Here is an 18,712-nt window from a genome sequence, read left to right as displayed (position 1 = left end):
CGATAAATCGTCTACGGGCGTGTGTTACCGAGCACTTGTTCGGTGTGTGTATGAACCGAGCACCTTTTCGGTAGTGTTTTGGCCTGTTAGTGGGCACCGAGTGTGCACCTCGCTAGGACTGTTGTGTGATCTTTGGGTACTTTAGGTACCGTGTTTGCAACGTGTTAGGATTAAATTATATTTATTCGGGGTGCTCTGTCTGGGTCCATGGACTTCGGGTTTAGTATCCCATACCTCACTGAGTGACTTCCCCGTTACTCACCCCTCATTTGCCCCTTGCAGGTGAGACTAATGAGTAGGAGATTGATCGGACAGCTGGTGCTTTTAGGCGTTTTTCTTTATTTTATTTCTCGGACTCATATCTATTATTTCGGCGATTATTTCAGTTATTTCGACTATGGGATTTATGGATTTATTTCGTTATTTATATGAAAGTCGACTTTCAGACCTTTTTACGGATTTAAGATATAAGTTGTTGATTAGTAGCACGCCGGTCTCGAGTGTTGATGAGACGGGTGTTACAATTTGGTATCAGAGCGAGGTTCCGTCCCGGCCTCGACCCGGGATGGCGATTAGAGGATTCGGTTTTCTACGTATAAAATAATTTATATATATATATAATAAAAAAAATGTTTGTGAAGTTCTTTTAGCACCATTCTGTCCAGTAATTCCTAACTCAATTGTCTTTCTATGACGATGAGTAAAATCATCGTCATTCATCCGTCGACTTCCAGGTTCTAGCCAGATGTTCAGCATCAGATGGGTGATGTCTCAGTTTTTCAGTTTTCTCAGGAGTTATTAGTTTCTTCGGTCATGATTCCAAGATCATCCAGGAGTTGATATGTGACGTTTCTGCTTGCACCCTACTTCAAGCAATTGCTCCAAGAGTTTTGTCACGGGAGATTACGTGATATGAGGTGTGAGCCATTGGTTGGCATGTATTGTTTTTGTGTACGAGTATGTTGACTATTTTGGAGGTATGTTCGGTTTGTAAACTCGTGGGGATTACTTTTGGATTGGGAGTGTGGCAGCTTGCGTTGTATGGACATTGGAGTTATGCTTGACTTTGTTTCCCAGTTTTTGGCATTGTTGTTCATTTCAGAGATGTATTAGTTCAAACAGCTGATATGGGATGTCGGAGCTATTTATATTCAGCACAATGTACCAATTATGCTCGGAGGACTGATTTGTTCGAAGACTCTTCAGAGATGGAGCTACGTTTTTACGATGTCATCCATGGGATGGATTGGCTACCACGACATCGAGTAGAGTTGGATTGCCTAAGGATAAGAGCTGACATTGCTGGAGCAGATGAGAATTTTTATTGCATGAATGCTACATGCCGAGGAGTTATTGGATATAAGAGCATGTGGATTTTCATCGAACATTTTGATAGTTGAAATGATGGACAGCATGAGCTGCAGGATCTTCCAGTCATTGCAGATTATAAGGATGTATTTGTGGCCTTTGGAACGGCCACCACCAGACACGTGTGACGTTCTTACAATTGAGTTGGAACTAAGGACAACACTTGTTTCACGAGTTCTACACCAATTAGCGGCAGCTGAGAAGATCGATCTGAAAGAGCATATGTAAGATTCATCAGACATGGATTTTATCAGACCGAGTACTTCACCGTGGGAAGCATCACTATTTTTGTAAAGAAGAAAGATGGAAGTTTCAGTCGTCGTATCGACTACATTGACTTAAACATGGTATCCTCATATTGATGAATTGTTGGATTACCTACAGGAGGTTCATGGTTCTTGAAGATCAACTTGGCATCACGACACCACCAGATTGCGATAGATGACGAGAATGTGCGGAAGACAGCCTCCGGTATTATGGACATTATGAGTTTGTGATGATGTCATTTGGGTTGACGAACACACCCGTAGCATTTATGAAACCTATAAATGACATTTTTGTGAACACTTGGATAAGTGCGTGATTGTATTCATCGATGACACCTTGATTTATTCTCGGAGTATAGAGGAGCATGCTGAGCATTTATGAATTGTGTTAGGAAGCTTGAAGAGAAGAAATTGTTTGCTAGTTGAGTGAGTTTAGTTTCTAGCAAAGGAAAAAAAAATGGATTTTTGGGTCATGTGGTTTCAGAAGACGGAGTTACTGTCGATTTAAAAAAAATAATAATAAAACGAAAGACTACTACAATTCCAGAGTGGCTGACACTTAAAAGGTACAAAGATATGAAGTCTTTCTATCATTGGCTCAGTATGAAAAAGATTGTAGCTACATTGCGTTGTGTTATCAGACATGTCAGATGGTTATGTCAGAGGATCATGTACCTTTCAGGTTATTGTTGAGCTTGCTTTTTCCGGCCAAGTGATTATGGATGTTGTTACTGGATTGTCGATCAGCACATGTGTAAAATATGCCACACGAGTAGCCATGGATATACATACCAAGTCAGCCCATTTTCTAGTAGTTAAGAAGACATATAGAGTTGATCAGTTGGTGCAGATTTATATCAGCGTGATTGTGAGGTTGCTTGGAGTTTATGTCATCATTGTATCGGATCGCTATTAGAAGTTTACGTCTGCATTTTAGAGAGCCTTTCAAAAGGACAAAGGTCCATAAGAATATGATTTATCAACCACAAATTGTCAGTCAGAGAGAACTATGTTGAGCATCTACATCTAGCATAGTTTCCTTACATCGACAGCTATCGTTCGAGCATTGAGATTGCACTGTATGAGACTCCTTATGGTAGATCTTGATGTACACCACTTTGTTGGACCAAAGTGGGGAACCGACGTGAGTTAAAACTATTAATGGTCCAAGAGACGGTAGAGAAAATGAACATGCTCAAAAGTTTGGTTTTTATGAAGCCATGATCGTCAGAGGATTTATGCAACTAAGTGACGTAAGGATTTGGAGTTTCAAGCAATTTAGTATACTGAAAATAAAGACATTTCAGGAAGGATCTAAAACTCGGAATCTAAAGAAGCCTAAACCGAGTATATGAGACCGTACCTCACTGTGAAGCGGATTAGATTACAATTATCACCTGAGTTGTTATACTTCCATGATGTGTTTCAAGTGCCAGTGTTGAGGAAGGACGTGAGAGAGCTAGAGCTCATTTTGCAGCAGCCACCAAGTGATCTCCATTAAAAAAAAAAAAAAAAAAATCGTTAGCACCTATCAAGCTCCTGGAGATTGTGGATCAATAAGTGAATAGAGGTTCAGAAAATGATGACCTTATTGATCAAAGTTCAATAAGAGAGAAATAAGATCCAAGAGGAAACCTGAGAGACTGAGTCTAAGATGAAGACTGAATATTGAAATTTTATTTTGGAGAATAAAACTAGCTGTCAAGTATATAGACTTGAATTCGAGGACGAATTCCTTGTTAGTGGGGAAGAATTGTAACGACCCGGTTTCTCTAAACCAGATTTAGAAAAATTGTTTGGTTAATTATTCTCTAAACCAAACCATTTGAAATAAACCAAAGAGATATATAAGTCGTATACATCTCCATCTTTGACGAAACCTAGCCGCACACCTCCAATTAAACCATTGTTCACCTCCAAAAATCTGATGCACCGCGATGCCACCACCGGCTCTTCCCGTTGTCTTGGAGCCATCACGCCATGCCAGAGAGAGAGCCTCGTCATCACTGGTCAAACGTCTCACGTGTTGTCGTCTCGCATCGAACTCGAGAGATGTATATATGACGTGAGGAGGAGGCGCACAAAGACGGAGCCACCGTCTCACCACCGCCGCACCGATCGGATCCATACTGTTGTTAGCCGCAAGCCATTGTATCAGATCCACACTGTTGTTAGCCACAAGCCATGGGAGGAGGCAGTCATGTCACCGGAGAGTCGTGATAGCCGGAGATCGTACCAGCCACCGTCATCAACCGTTATCTAGCTAAGTGTTGCCTCCTTTGTTACTTGTGCCACAAGCAACGTATATACCACAAACCTATAACGTGTCCTTGCATGTGTGTAGTTTAATCTTGTGCCAACCTAGACCTGGAGTTGCTCGTGCATCACTTAGAAGGATGGCGTATGAAGATATTACTGGAACACGTGCATTCAACACCATTAATAATAGGAAGACACCTTTTAGTGTGTTGTTAGTCGAGACAAATCCACTCCCTCCCGGGCGTTTCGTGATCCATTTCCAATATTGGCTAAGGTGAGGGTATATTCCGTAAATCCCGTATCAGTGTAGAATTCTCTCTATCATAGTTTAGATTTCGAATCGTGATCCGTCTGTTTGACTTGAGTCTGTTTGAGTCTTGATTGTTAGTTAGTTTATTCATTGTAAACTGGAACTAGGGGTCTAGAGGATTCAACCGTTGATTTGATTGTGTGATGTTAAGAGATGCGATATATATATATGTATGTATACATAGTTATGAGTAGAGACTATGTGAGAGGGCGGGGGTCTAGAGATGTTTGGACTAGCGACGCAGCTTTGGTGGGCGGGGGCTCAGAGACGTCTGGGCTAGCGACGCAGATTGTGTGGGGCATGGGTGCAGAGATGTTTGCATTCGACGCAGCTTTGGAGGGCGAGGGTACAGAGACAGACTGTACTAGCGATGCAGCGTATGTATATATATATCGGTATGAGGAGATGCGGGGTGTATGGACTAGCTATATGCTATCATCGCTCTGGGTCCATGGACTTCGGGTTTAGTATCCCATACTTCACTGAGTGACTTCCCCGTTACTCACCCCTCATTTGCCCCTTGCAGGTGAGACAGATGAGTATATGATATTTGGACGGATTGGTGCTACTTGACTTTTTATTCGGATTTTTATTTAGGCTTTGGATGAGTGTAATTGGATATATGGGCTTTTATTATACGAGATATTGTTGGTGGCCCGCTGTTCTCCGGATTGGAGGTGACGGGTGTCTCATAAATATTTATGTTTTTAGCAAATTAGGGTCCTAATTACTAAAGAAAAATCAAAGCAAAATAAAAATTCATGTGCAAAAGCACTCAGAGCTGGGTGAAAAGCACTCCGAGCACATGCTTGCGTCCGGCTCTGAGTGTAATCCAAAGAGTCACAAACTCTGCAACAATGGCAGAGAAACGCATTAACCGGGAGAAAAATCCTTGCAATTTCAGTAATGCTCGTTCATCCAATTCATTCCAAACATGAGGAAATATTGGAAAATGAAACTACTCTAGACAAGAAGTACATGAGAGATAAATACTCGTCCAAACAGGATTCACCACGAAGAGCCATCGCATCACGGATCATCATCCACTTCGACAACATACATAGTTGTTTTTAAAAAAAAAATTGATAAAGGATACGGATATAGTTACATATCAAAGGATATTTAATATTTTCATTAAGAACCCATTTGGATTTTTGGATTATTACGAATTAACAGTACTCGCGCTCTTTTATTTTAGTTATCATTTTAGCGTTGTATATACAGAGATTAAGAAAATATTTAATTTTGTATATTTACTAAATAAAAACATCATTACTAATACACCTAACCATATTTCAACATTCGGAAAATAAAATTGAATATAAATCAATAAATTTTGCATGAAAATTATAAAACATAACTTATTTTGAAACGAAAATTTTACTCCGTAATATCAACTAAACTAAAACGGATGCAGTATTATAGAAGTGACATAGGAAATCATTTTCTAGAAAGAACAAAAACTATAATTTCACCATACCAGCTAAAATATCATCAAAACAATTTATTTTTAAACTGCTATTTCACTTTGTATTATTAATTTTTTTTATAATCTTATATTCCTGTCCTAGTGTTATTTATTACCCACTATTATATGCATCGTATTATTATTTCTCACGAATATTTATTGCTGTATTAGTCTCAAATATAAAAATATAATAATCTTACTGCTCTAATACATACAAATGCATAAAATCAAGTAAACATATACAAAAGTAAAATACGTTAGCATACATTTTTCAAAACGCTTGGAAATATATTTATTTGATAAAATAAAACGGTACATGTTGTTTAAAAATGATGCCAAAATGATAATATGATGGAAAATGTTTACATAACTCACACGACCCGTAGAATACTAAGAAATGTTCTTAATCATTTTTCGGTCCTATACCTTTTTCAAAATTTTATATTGGCTATAATTACATATTTATTTTATGAATAAGAACACACACAAACTTCTTGGAAAAGGCCACGTGCATTTTATTTCCTGTATAAATTTGCATGGTAATCCAAAAACTTCAATCGAAAACAAAAGGAAACGCAAATTTCTATGCAAAACAATAAAAATATCATAAACCGAAACATCATTGGCTCCACTTAGCATGCCGAAAACTATCCAAAATATAAATCACCATCTCAACTTTATAACGAAAAATTGATTAAATTACCGCATTCTTAATATTATTTTCATGTTTACTTTAATTGCATTTACGGTTTTAAAGAGTAAAATTGACTAATTTATACTTAGAATTTAGAGATTCAACTTTCGAGACTGAAAACTTAACAGTGAAAAAAAATTGTTGAAACCAATAAATTTACCAATCAAGTTTTTGCTTTCATAAAATTACTTAAATCTCTTAAAATTATTCAAACTCTAACTTTTTTTTTCTCACGTTTCTTTGCTGTTTCTAAAAACTTGAATTCAAAACTTTAGAAAATGTTTTTTTTCTTTTAAAATCACAACCACAAAAGCAACAGCCAAACATTTTCTAAATCCATTATTTTAAAAATCTTAACCGTAACAATCCTGGAGGGTGGATTTTAGGATCTTAAAAAATAAATAAATGTTATGTTAAAAAAAATAAAAATAAAAATAGTTTCAAAACGAATTTTTGAACATCAAAAAGAAAATTTCAAAAAAAATAATAAAAAATTATAAGAAGTTCAAATTTAAAGACGCATTATTCCAAAACTATAAAAATTAGAGTATTTGCACTACATAACTATAGGAAAAAGTTTAATAGAGGATATGGAAATATACTGTGCATTTTCCATAAATCACCGTATTGGCCCTATGATACAACTATTCATCCTTCCGACATCAAAACTTATACACATGGAAGTAGCATAATAAAGAAGCTAAGTCAAATTTATCTTTCTTCTAAAAGCAAGAAAAGTTCTCTGCAAAATATCTCTCTTAAGCAGAGAAATCGATTCACCAGTCAATTATTGGTGGAGATGGGTTCTCCATGCCCCGTAAGTATATCAGAAGCATCCAACGCTGCCGACGATGTGGCGATTCCGGAGATGATGTTCGCACCTGGAGAAGAACCGGTAGGGGTCAGAATGCTAACTTATCAATCATCTAGGGCAATCAGCTCCATTCTGAACGTGCTAGAGGAAGAGAAGTACAGAAGATTCGAGAGACCACCTTTGGAAAACTTGTAGAGGTTGCTGAGAAACCCGGGTTCTCTGGAAGATTTGCTAGGTTTTTATTATCGCGGCAGTTGAAAGTTAGAAAGAAGCACGAGGTGTGGTTCCGATTTGCAGGAAATCCGATTAGGTTTTTATTATCGAGGCAGTTGAAAGTTAGAAAGAAACACGAGGTGTGGTTCCTATTTGCCGGAAATCCGATTAGGTCTAAATTATATGACGAATAAATAAAAAACGAAGGCGAGTATTCAGTTTTTTTTTTGAGAACTCGAGTATCTAAGGTGGAAAAATTCTAATTTTACCTTACTTTTCGTAACTTTATTCATGTTTACTTTTATGTGAAGAAAATTTTTACAAATACCAAAGTACGAAGTTTCATTAAATAGGCTAAAAAAATTTCTATCATTGTTTTATAGATATACAAATATAAATAATTATTTAAATAAATGATAGAATAATTTTGAGTCATTTCATTGTATATACAAAGCAAGAGCGGTAATTAAGTATGTATGCATTTTTTGAAAGTAATTGCATATATGGATTATTGTTGAGCATGATCTGACTACACAACCCCTCAATGCCCTTTGTTGCACCTACGTAGTAGGCTGGAGCCGGATTTTGTATATATTCGGTGTTAGAAGTTTGTTCTCTATATTTCACTTATATTTTTAGTTATCTAGTGCAAATTCCCCTCTATAAAATTATCAGCTAGAAAATTTACCAAAGAAGGAAACATTACTCTTTCCCTTATACCATTCCAGTTCTGAACCATATAACTTAGCCTTTGTATAGAAGATATCAATTAAAGATCTTCATTTACATGTTTTTCTTCGATCTTGGCACCATTAACCCGCAAGTATACATAGATTTCAGATTAGAAACTTCGCTACGTACTGAAGTGAATATTTTACAAGATAGAAAGGGAGCTACATACTGAAGTTAATATTTTGCAAGAACCATGGGGACTCATATATGGATAGGCAAACAGTAGTACAAACTTTTGGACATTAGCATTTAGATTTATGACATAGACAATATTTTACAATAGCCACTGGATCTTTGACTTAGTTCTTCAACATGTAAACAAGAATAGCGGTAACGGTTATGAAACCTCCCCACGACATAACAAACATCTGGCGCAACATCTTATCTGACTATGTCTCCTCGGTACCATCACTCTCATCTTCTTCGCGAATTGGAATGGGTTCCCTATTAGCTCGCAAGGTCAGTTGATGATGTAGTTCAGCGAATTCATTGTAGAGATCTGCCTTATCCTTCCTAAGTCGCCTTATCTGATCTCTTGCTTCAAGAAGACTATGTCGTTGCCATCCATGGGGCTCTTCCGCGTCGGCCCAATAAAAAAATCCATGAAGGTAACACTTATAGAATCTCCTTCCAGGATTAGTGTCAGTCCATGCCGTTAACATAACAGTAGGACGCAAACAGTGGCAAGGTGGGCCGTCAATTGAAGAAGGATTACGAGAGGTGACCGAATTTGAGCTCTGGGGTTGTGCCATCAATGAGAAATTAAACAATGATTTCTTTTGGAAGAGGAGGAAACGAAATTAGGGATGCATAAGCAGAAGGAATTGGGGTTTTTTTAAAGATGAGTGGAGTAGCACGTGTGAAACACTATTAATGTGTGTGTCAAAATACACGATGCCCTATTTTAAATAGCACGTGTTGAAATTTTTATAACCCCGTTTGTAACCAACTTCGAAAGAGGGATCCGGATTTAAAAATCCAAAAAAAGGCAACAAAAGATATTCAATTTTGGGTAGTGCCATGTGTCATTTCACAAATGTGTATATGTGGTTCTATCATCAGCAAGTGGCTAGAAACAAGAGATTTATTGTTTAAAAACCCATATTACGGAAGGAATTATTACATATGTCAGAGATACGTAATCATATTAGACGCTCCATTTCGGCGTGATATCTTCTGAGAATTTAATGCAAAGATATCCACTTGATAGTGCAACTATACATACATATGTACGTAACTCCGGGTTCACTCCTTCCTCTAGGCTATAAATTGACACTTCCGGCATTGCATTAGCCACGACCAACATAAGATATTTAACACCGGTTTACTTTCATCAATAACTCAAGAAAGCATCACGTGCCTTCTGTCGACAAGGTGTTCCAAATCCAAAAGGTTAGTTCTCCCCGACATATTTATTGTCAGGATATCGTTACAGTTGGATATACATTTTTATGTGAAATACTTACATACGCTAGTTTCATTTTGGCTTTATTCCACAAGTAATCATTGTATGCTAGATCCAGTAAAAGTTCTATCAATAATGATAATGTTTTTTGGGACCAGATTACTAATATTTGTTATTTATTAACAGATGGGGCGCCGAGTTCGTATTTTGAAAGGGGAATGGGAGAAAACTGAACACGGTAGACGGAATTTCGCGCAAGATCCTCTTGAACTTGGTGTGGAAATCTGGGCAAGCGATAATGAAGCGTATGAAGATTTTTTGGGACTTGTTCGTGAAGGATACAATATTCGCGACCAAACACCAATTATTCTGACATACAAGCTGCCTCAGTGGATGCTTTTTCTAGGAGGAGAACAATCACCACCACAGACCTTACTATCCTCAGGCGATATTGAAGCGATGATGTCTATCAGGGAGTGGGATGGAGATCAGATCGTCTCGGTAACTTGTCGTGCAGAAAAAGTTGTGAAATATGGATTTCTCAGTCGCTCTCCTTTCAATATTGGAAATATGGTTTTCTTGACTGATGGCATAACGGAAGATCAACACATTGCAACTATTAAGGGTATGTGAGACCAATATTTTAGTTTGTGCATATATTCCAAAATCACTGATACTTAATGGTGTCATTGTGTTCCAGATATATATCACCATGATGGCTTCAAGTGTTGCCTTCGCGTGCTCAAAGAGCTCTTTACAAAAGAGCAGATGGTCACTGTTTATAGGCTGTCACTGGAAATTGCTAAAGCGAGAAACACAATCGATCTCAATGTGCCACCTTTTGAAGGAAATGAATATCCCGTTATTAATTTGTATGATGAAGACATGTGGGTCGATGCTTATATAAGGGAGGAGAACTATGTTGACAATGGAGGTATAGAAGTTACGTTATATATATTCTAATTTGTTCCTTATAACACTTACTGGATATTAAATTCTAAGGATCACTAACTGGGATGTATTAATTTTTTTGCTTTGTATTGTACTGTTCTCCTCAGAAGACCAACTACTGATACCATTACCACTAACTGGGAATGTGAATCAAAGCCAGATGAATCCCCACCAAGGTGGCCACACATCAGGACGGTTTAGCACTGAGATGGAACCATCTTATAACCTTCCAAACCTCCCACCAACATAAGGTGAAATGGAGGTGGGGCAAGCTCATTGGGATGTATTGCTTTCACAGGGTCGTGGTTTCCCTGTCAATAACTATTTCAACCTTGACATCAATCGTGGAGACTTAGAAATTGACAAAGGGCACAACGCAGTAGCTGTCCTTGTTAATGAAGGATCTTTCACGAATTCCTCCGGAGGTGCTGCTTGTGTTAACTATGTCAACACCGTAACTTCATGTGCGGTCACAGGATTTCTTGACTGACAGGCGTTCAGTAGTCGAAACAGGTATATCACAATATATCTAATGCGTAACACGGTATTAACTAGACATATGTGAGGAAAGTAAGTTTACATATCTAGATTACATACAAAACTAATAAATAATTTACTAATACGTAGGAGAATCGTCAAAGATGATGGAGAATCGTCAGCGTATCATGAATCCTTTGATAGACGTACAAGTTGTTCCAAACACAAAGGCCCACCCGGTAATAAACCTTTTAGGTATGACTCCGAGTAATGGTGAAGAAGAATCTGATTCTCCAATCGATGTTGAGGACTCCGCTTCTGAGGTGGGAGTTAACAATGGTGGGTCCTGAACTGTCGTTGTTTAATATGTCTTCTAACTACTAGTATGGTTGCTCTAAAGTGTGCGGGATGGTCAAAAGAAAAGAGAAGTTGTTTTTTGTTGACTTGTTTCCGGATGTAGCTTCTATTTCTGGTTTGAAGTCAGATGTAGTTTATATTACCAGTTTCTAGACAACGGTTTCTAAATGTTGACTCTTTTTGTTGTAAAAAGGCTTGCTTTTGTGAACTTAATGTTCTTTTGTAATCGGCTGTAGTACTGCTCTACGAAATGGTGTAAAATATCATCCATGTTATCAATGTAAAATAGTTTAAACTATAATAGGTTTGTTCTATATGGATGTCTCAACAACTATTTCAACCTTGCTAATAAGGGACCAAAAAAATGTAGGGAAAATCCACACAACCCTGACTCGATGTACACGGGAATGATCTTCAAAAGTAGAGAAGCATTTAAACAACACATGGCCTTCTACGCAATCAGGAAAAAGTTTCGATTCAAAAACAGTCGATCAGCCCCTGATGGAATGGTTCTACGATGTTACAGCCGAACATGCAAATGGAGGGTTTATGCTGTGCTGTTGAAGAACACAGAACTTTATGAGGTCAGGCGGGTCGAATTTGTACATACTTGTTCAGTTGACGATAAATCAGGATACCAAACCCAAGCTACACATACTGTAATTGGGGAGATGATGAAAGCAAGTTTTAGTGGGACTGGAGGAGGGCCGAGACCAAGTGAAATCATGCAAGTAATGCAAGGAGATCATGATGTTCATATATCTTATTGGAAAGCATGGAGGTCTAGGGAAGTGGCACTCGAGTATGCTAAAGGAACGAGTGGTTCGTCTTATAATTTACTTCCAATTTATCTCGACAAGTTGGTTATCGCAAATCCAGGCACACTAACAGTCATGCATACCGAGCATTGCGAAGGTATTGGCCAGAGATTCAAGTACATGTTCCTTGCACTAGGGGCTTCAATGGAGGGTTTCAAATATATGAGGAAGGTTGTTATTGTTGACGGCATACATCTGCGGGGAAAATTTGTTGGATGCTTATTAACGGCCTCTGCACAAGACGGGAATTATCAAATTTTTCCTTTGGCAGTTGCAGTTGTCGATGGTGAGAACGATAAGAGCTGGGAATGGTTTTTGAAGAATCTTACCAAGTTCGTTCCTAACACAGAAGAGATGGTCTTTTTTTTAGACAGACATCCGTCAATTTACTACGCATTAGCAAAGGTATGTTAGTAATATTATGAATTCTATAATGTTTAGGAAAACTGGTTTTTGTAATAACTTAAAAGTTTTTATTACTACAACCCTCTACGTTGTTTATATAGCATTCAAATTTCTTAAATCACCTGCAAGTTGACGGGAAAACAGGTTTGCCTAATGCAAAAATGGTTTTTAGTATTACAACCCTCTTTGTTATTTAGTATTGCATTCTATTTTCGTAAATCACGTAACGTGATCAAAATAGTTTTCAAATATTATCATTTAAGGGTCTTCTGTCACGCATGTCATGTATATCCAGAAGCAAAGCATTGCGCATGTATTCTGCATTTGAAAAGGAACATTCGGACTTACTTCAAAGACAAGCATCTTGGTTATTTGGTTGGCAAGGCGGCTAGGGGGTACAAGTTATGTCAGTGCTACCGTATATTCAATGAGATCAAAACAATTAACCCTTCTTGTGCAGATTATCTTATTGGGATTGGATTTGAACATTGAACACACGCTCATTTCCCAGGAGATAGGTACAACATTATGACAAGTAATGTTGTCGAATCATGGAATGTGCATTCCTCCGAGAAGCACATGAATTTCCTATCCTCTCTCTTATGGAATTCATAAGGCGCAAATTAATGAGTTGGTTTGCAGTAAGACGAGAAGTAGAAAGCAATGAGGAGAACAATTTAACGCCTCGGGTTCTTGAAATTGTGGAAGCAAACTTCGAGAATAGTGGAGTTTACGGTGTACACGTCATTAGCGGTACTGAGTATCAAGTGATCGATAAAGAGGGTATTTCCTTCCACGTTAACCTTTCAGGAAAGACATGCAGCTGTTATGAATTTCAAACCCATAAAATTCCATGCTCTCACGCAATTGCAGCTGCAAATCGAAACAAGGTAAGCATTACCTCTCTTGTAAGCGAGTGCTACAGCATCCCTAGCTTGAAGGCAGCATACGCCAAAAATATATTTCCTGCTGTGGAGACAAATGATCTTGACGACCTCCCTTCCCAACTGAGTGGACTAAATTTAAATGTCAACCCACCTGCAAGTAGAAGGCCACCAGGAAGACCTCGCAAGACCCGAATTCTCTCTAGGGGCGAAGTTAAGGTACTGCATTGATCCCTGTTTTGAAGGAAAATATTAACATAAAAAACACATTCATCTTATTGTTTTGTAGATGAAGGTGGCAAGAAAACCCAACTTTTGTAGCCGTTGTAAAGGAAGCGGGCACAATAAAGCAACTTGCAAAATGGCTATATGAAGGACAAATGTTACAACTTTTAGGAAACTGGTTGCCTCGGACTTTGAAAGGTGTATGGAAGAAGGGTTGACTGTTACTGGGCAGATGTTTACACTACAAGAAAACAGCGGTATTCTGACGGACATTCCGACGGAAAATGAAATCGTCGGAATATACCGAGGAATTTCCGAGGTTTATGTAATATCTGAGCTTGACTTAATAAAAACCAGATTTCCATTATTAATATATTTGCTGACAACAAACGACTGATTGAACAATATGGCAATTACGGTGTGTAGAGTAATGTTAATATAGAAAGTCCACGATCAGTTGGGACATAGTTCAGTAGCAGTTGATGCACGATAAAACAATCTCGCATAATATATTATGTGTATTAAGAAGTCATGTTCATAAGGGTGAACATCAGATGGCAGTATGCGAGAGTGATGAGAAAGACACTTACAAGTTAACTAAAACCTGTAGAAATGATACCCAACCGGTTTTATTTAAATGAGAAAATGTGCACCAATATCCTGTAGTATTTACACAAAACCGGTTATATATACGATTTTGGATCTAGGCAAAAAATAGGGTTGCCGAGGAAGCTTTTTCTGCACTATGTATGCTATTAAACCAAAACAACGTATACTACCAATTTTGTAAAATAATAAAAATGTATAATTGGTTAGCCGAACAAAGTAACTACGTGATACACATAATCATACATGACCAACAATAGATGAAATTATATATTTAGTAACACAAATTAAATGTAGAACCATTTAATCGAGTAGAACAACATCAAAATAGTCAGAATTACAAATTACATGAAGCGAACATACCACCTTATTCAAACTCCCATGGAATTCGTGCAGCTTAACACCTACTAGTTGGGGCTCTTAGAAACTCTCATGGAATTCATACAACATAACACCTGCTCCTTGCGCTTTCCTGTCTATGTTTTCAGGAGAGATGGCCCTACAGGAATCAATGCCGCCGATAGCATGTGACTGCATAAGCAAGACAGACGTCAAACCCGAATTCGGAACCTTGAAATTATTAACCAAGCTGTCAGGTCGATATATAGCCAGTGGGGTCTGTATGTCATTTGGTGTTGCACCTCCACAGTTTACCAGCAAATAAGGAAGCATTACAGCTACCTGCATAAGGTCAGTAGCAAGTGCATCGTCTGAACGGAAAATAGGGTTACAATCTAGCACGGTAATCTTCCACTCTATCCAGTCGACGCATAACCCCACCCAATGTTGTTTATCGAAATTGAAAGGTATGTAGACCAAACGAAGATAAGGGCTACTAGGATTAATTCTGGAAAAGATGTCCACCAAACCTTTTGGAAATGTATACGATTCGCGTGTCTTACACTTCTTAAACCTGGGATACGCTCTGGACAATGAAGAAATAAAACGAGTATCCAAAAATTGAGTACAGGCAGCATCCGTCCTACTACAACGCTTCTCGTAGTGTGAACGTAACAAACAGACAAGTATGTCCATAACCTGCAAACATTGGAAATCGTGTTATCAAATGAATCTTGTACACAATATAAAAGAATGCTGCTACTATGTAAATTTTGTTAAAAAAAGACAGAGATCGTTAACCTTTGAAGTCAGTGGCCGAACTTCTGTCAACAATGTCAGAAATATCCTTGTCAGTGACCGACAGACCTACGACATTGATAACATTTTCCTAGATTTCAATACTCATATTAGCCAAACTAGGTGAACAGACGAGACGGTATTATTAACTTAACATATGGTTTAATTATATGAGGTACTCACAATGACTTTTCTAGTTTCTGCTTCAGATTGGTAAACTTTGCCAAGAAAAGAATGTCGTCGCAGTTAGCACTGAAACCAATGTGATCGAACATAGCATGGTTTCTCATCTCAGTTCCGGATTGATAACCAGCCACCAGTGCAGATGGGTGTAGTTTCGCCCGTTTACTTTTCCTTAGAATTTCGACATCTGCTGAACCACCATCAAAAGAGTCTTTAGGAATATCGTCAATTATAGAAACTCGGTGGACACCTTCTAGTGTTCCAATTCCGACTTGGTCTTCCTGTGTCAACCCTAGTGCGAATGATGGTGAATGGGTTGATAAATCTCCTGACTTATCACCCGCGGTCTGTAACAAAATCATAGCATTAGATCAAGTTTATTGATGTAACTTAACACTGTATGCACCATACCATATCTCGCTGCTCATGGTTGGACTCAGGCGTCAGAGATGGATGAGAGGTTGCATCAAGAAGCTTCTCACGAGCGGCGACCAATTTGGCAGGGGGTGGATCTCTAGTTTTTGTTCTGTTGTCTGACTCCTGAATTACAGATTTTTAATACAAAATACGAATAAAAATAAGTTTGCATAATGAAAGCCACTCTTCCAACAAACATGGGTATGGGTCACATAAAACAGGTAAAACTATCGTCACTAATAGGTAACCGGATTTCAATCTCAAGAGGAGCCTAGTGCATTGGAACTAGAATAAGACGATTTCTTTAGTGGATCTAACTTCAAGAAATGTTATACTTATCGAAACATGGTTACAAAGTCACTCACCTGACATTTGTCAGCTGATCAAGTTGGCGTTGAATATTGTGTGAGATTACCTAGAACATTGCGAATGATCGGTGCATTCAGGTCTCCACCGTCATTGACATCACCAGTTTGTTCCAGATCAGGGCGTGTATGTATCGGGTTCGTCTCCTTCCAATGAACAGCAGCCATTTTCTGATTAACAATATCTGCAACTGATCGTACGAGCTCTTCCTTGAATGTAGACAGGACTGGAGCGATGACGCGATTAACAGTATCTTCTATGCAACCAACTTTGGCAGAAACATCTTTTAAACAAGACGTTACTAACGCCAACTTTTCATTTAGAGTAGCCACCCGAGGTTCCATGTGTTCCATGACAATTTCTGCAATATACCCATGTTCGCAACTCGAGGGGATGTTAATTGGTTTACTACTCCTCTTCCCTTTCTTCTTATCCTTTAATTCTTCTCGCATTCTTTCCGTAGACGCTTTCATTTCACCACCTTTAAACATCGTTTTATTGAATACATGGCCCATTGAGATCAACTGTACCAACTTATCAACTTTATCATCTTTCTCCTCGTCTGCCCAAACTACTGATTCCTCTGATATTGGTCTCTCAAGATTTTGCGATATAATGGGGCGTACTTCCACCGATATGAAAGTGTACCGATACCTTGGAGCATGATAAAACAACATCATATGATCACTTTAGGAAAAGTTTCTGATGGATTCACATTACCTCAGCTTTTGCATCTACAACTCTTCCATGCCCGGGACTTAAGTTATGCTTCTTCCCGATCTTGTGTTTCCCTTCTTCATTATCATCATCGCTTTCCGAATCGAAAGAAGAGCTACCTTCCTGGACTACTTCAGTAAGGGCAGGAACTGCTTCAACCATAACAAGCTGTATAGCTAAAACAAACCCTTTCAAAGATATGGACTTCTGTGATAATGAAATTTCATCCCTCTCTTTGATGCTTGACATTAGCATGTCAAAGGCTAATCTTTCCCAAGGAAATGCAAGAAACTCTTCAAAATCTTCAATAGCCTCCACATGTTCTTTACTAATCTTCATTTTCAAATTCGTGGAGAGAAGGACCGATGAAACGAGTGCAAGACATGCAATCTTGATCCGTTTTTCCTTGTCTGTGACAGTTTTTTTACTTAGCATTCTCACAGCTGATTTCACACTAACCTCGTCTAACTTTCCAAACAGCGACGACCAGTAAGGTTTCTCTGTCAGATATTTCTTCTTCCTCAGCTTCGATTTCTTTGGATACGGACCACAAGGAAGTCCGGTTACGATTGTAAACTCCCTAAGGGAAAACCTAATCGGATTTCCGGCAAATCGGAACCACACCTCGTGTTTCTTTCTAACTTTCAACTGCCGCGATAATAAAAACCTAGCAAATCTTCCAGAGAACCCTGGTTTCTCCGCAACCTCTACAAGTTTTCCAAAGGTGGTCTCTCGAATCTTATGTACTTCATCTTCCTCTAGCACGTTCAGAATGGAGTTGATTGCCCTAGATGATTGATAAGTTAGCACTCTGACCCCTATTGGTTCTTCTCCAGGTGCGAACATCATCTCCGGAATCACCACATCGTCGGCGTTGTTGGATGCTTCTGGTATACTTACGGGGCATGGAGAACCCATCTCCACCAATAATTGACTGGTGAATCGATTTCTCTGCTTAAGAGAGATATTTTGCAGAACTTAGAAGTTTTTGTTTCTTGCTTTTAGAAGAAAGATAAATTTGTCTTAGCTTCTTACATACAAAATTTTAATTATTATGCTACTTCCATGTGTATAAGTTTTGATGTCAGAAGTATGAATAGTTGTATCATAGGGCCAATACGGAGATTTATGGAAAATGCACAGTGTATTTCCATATCCTCAATTAAACTTCTTCCTATAGTTATGCAGTGCAAATACTCTAAAATAAAACGGTAAATCTAAACTATTAAAACAGGTGTACACTTTAAATTTAACCCTCAGTTTTTCTCAGTAATTACAATCAAATGTCACTGTTTGCTACACAGTCGTTTCGTACAAAAATTCACCTAAACATTATGTTTTCTACACCGCAATATTCACGGGTTTTTCTCGACTTATGCTATATTGTTTCGGCCTTTGGGCTTATTATATATTCGTGGTCCCGATCATAAACAATTTTTCTATTTTTCCGATCCAAAATATTTTCGTATGCGATCTGTAGCTCAGTTTGCAAAGTCAAGTGATAAATAATATAAAATGTTTACATATTCCATAAATAATTTCTAAAACAAAGGTTTAAATATGAGCTATGTCATAGAAATAGGTTTATAGTAATATCACTTGCCTCTGCAAATTAAAAAACTATGTTATTTGCCACGTAA

This window comes from Brassica oleracea, chromosome C5 (genome assembly GCF_000695525.1).
Source record: "Brassica oleracea var. oleracea cultivar TO1000 chromosome C5, BOL, whole genome shotgun sequence".
Taxonomy (NCBI): domain Eukaryota; kingdom Viridiplantae; phylum Streptophyta; class Magnoliopsida; order Brassicales; family Brassicaceae; genus Brassica; species Brassica oleracea.
Note: the sequence above shows the minus strand (reverse complement) of the source record.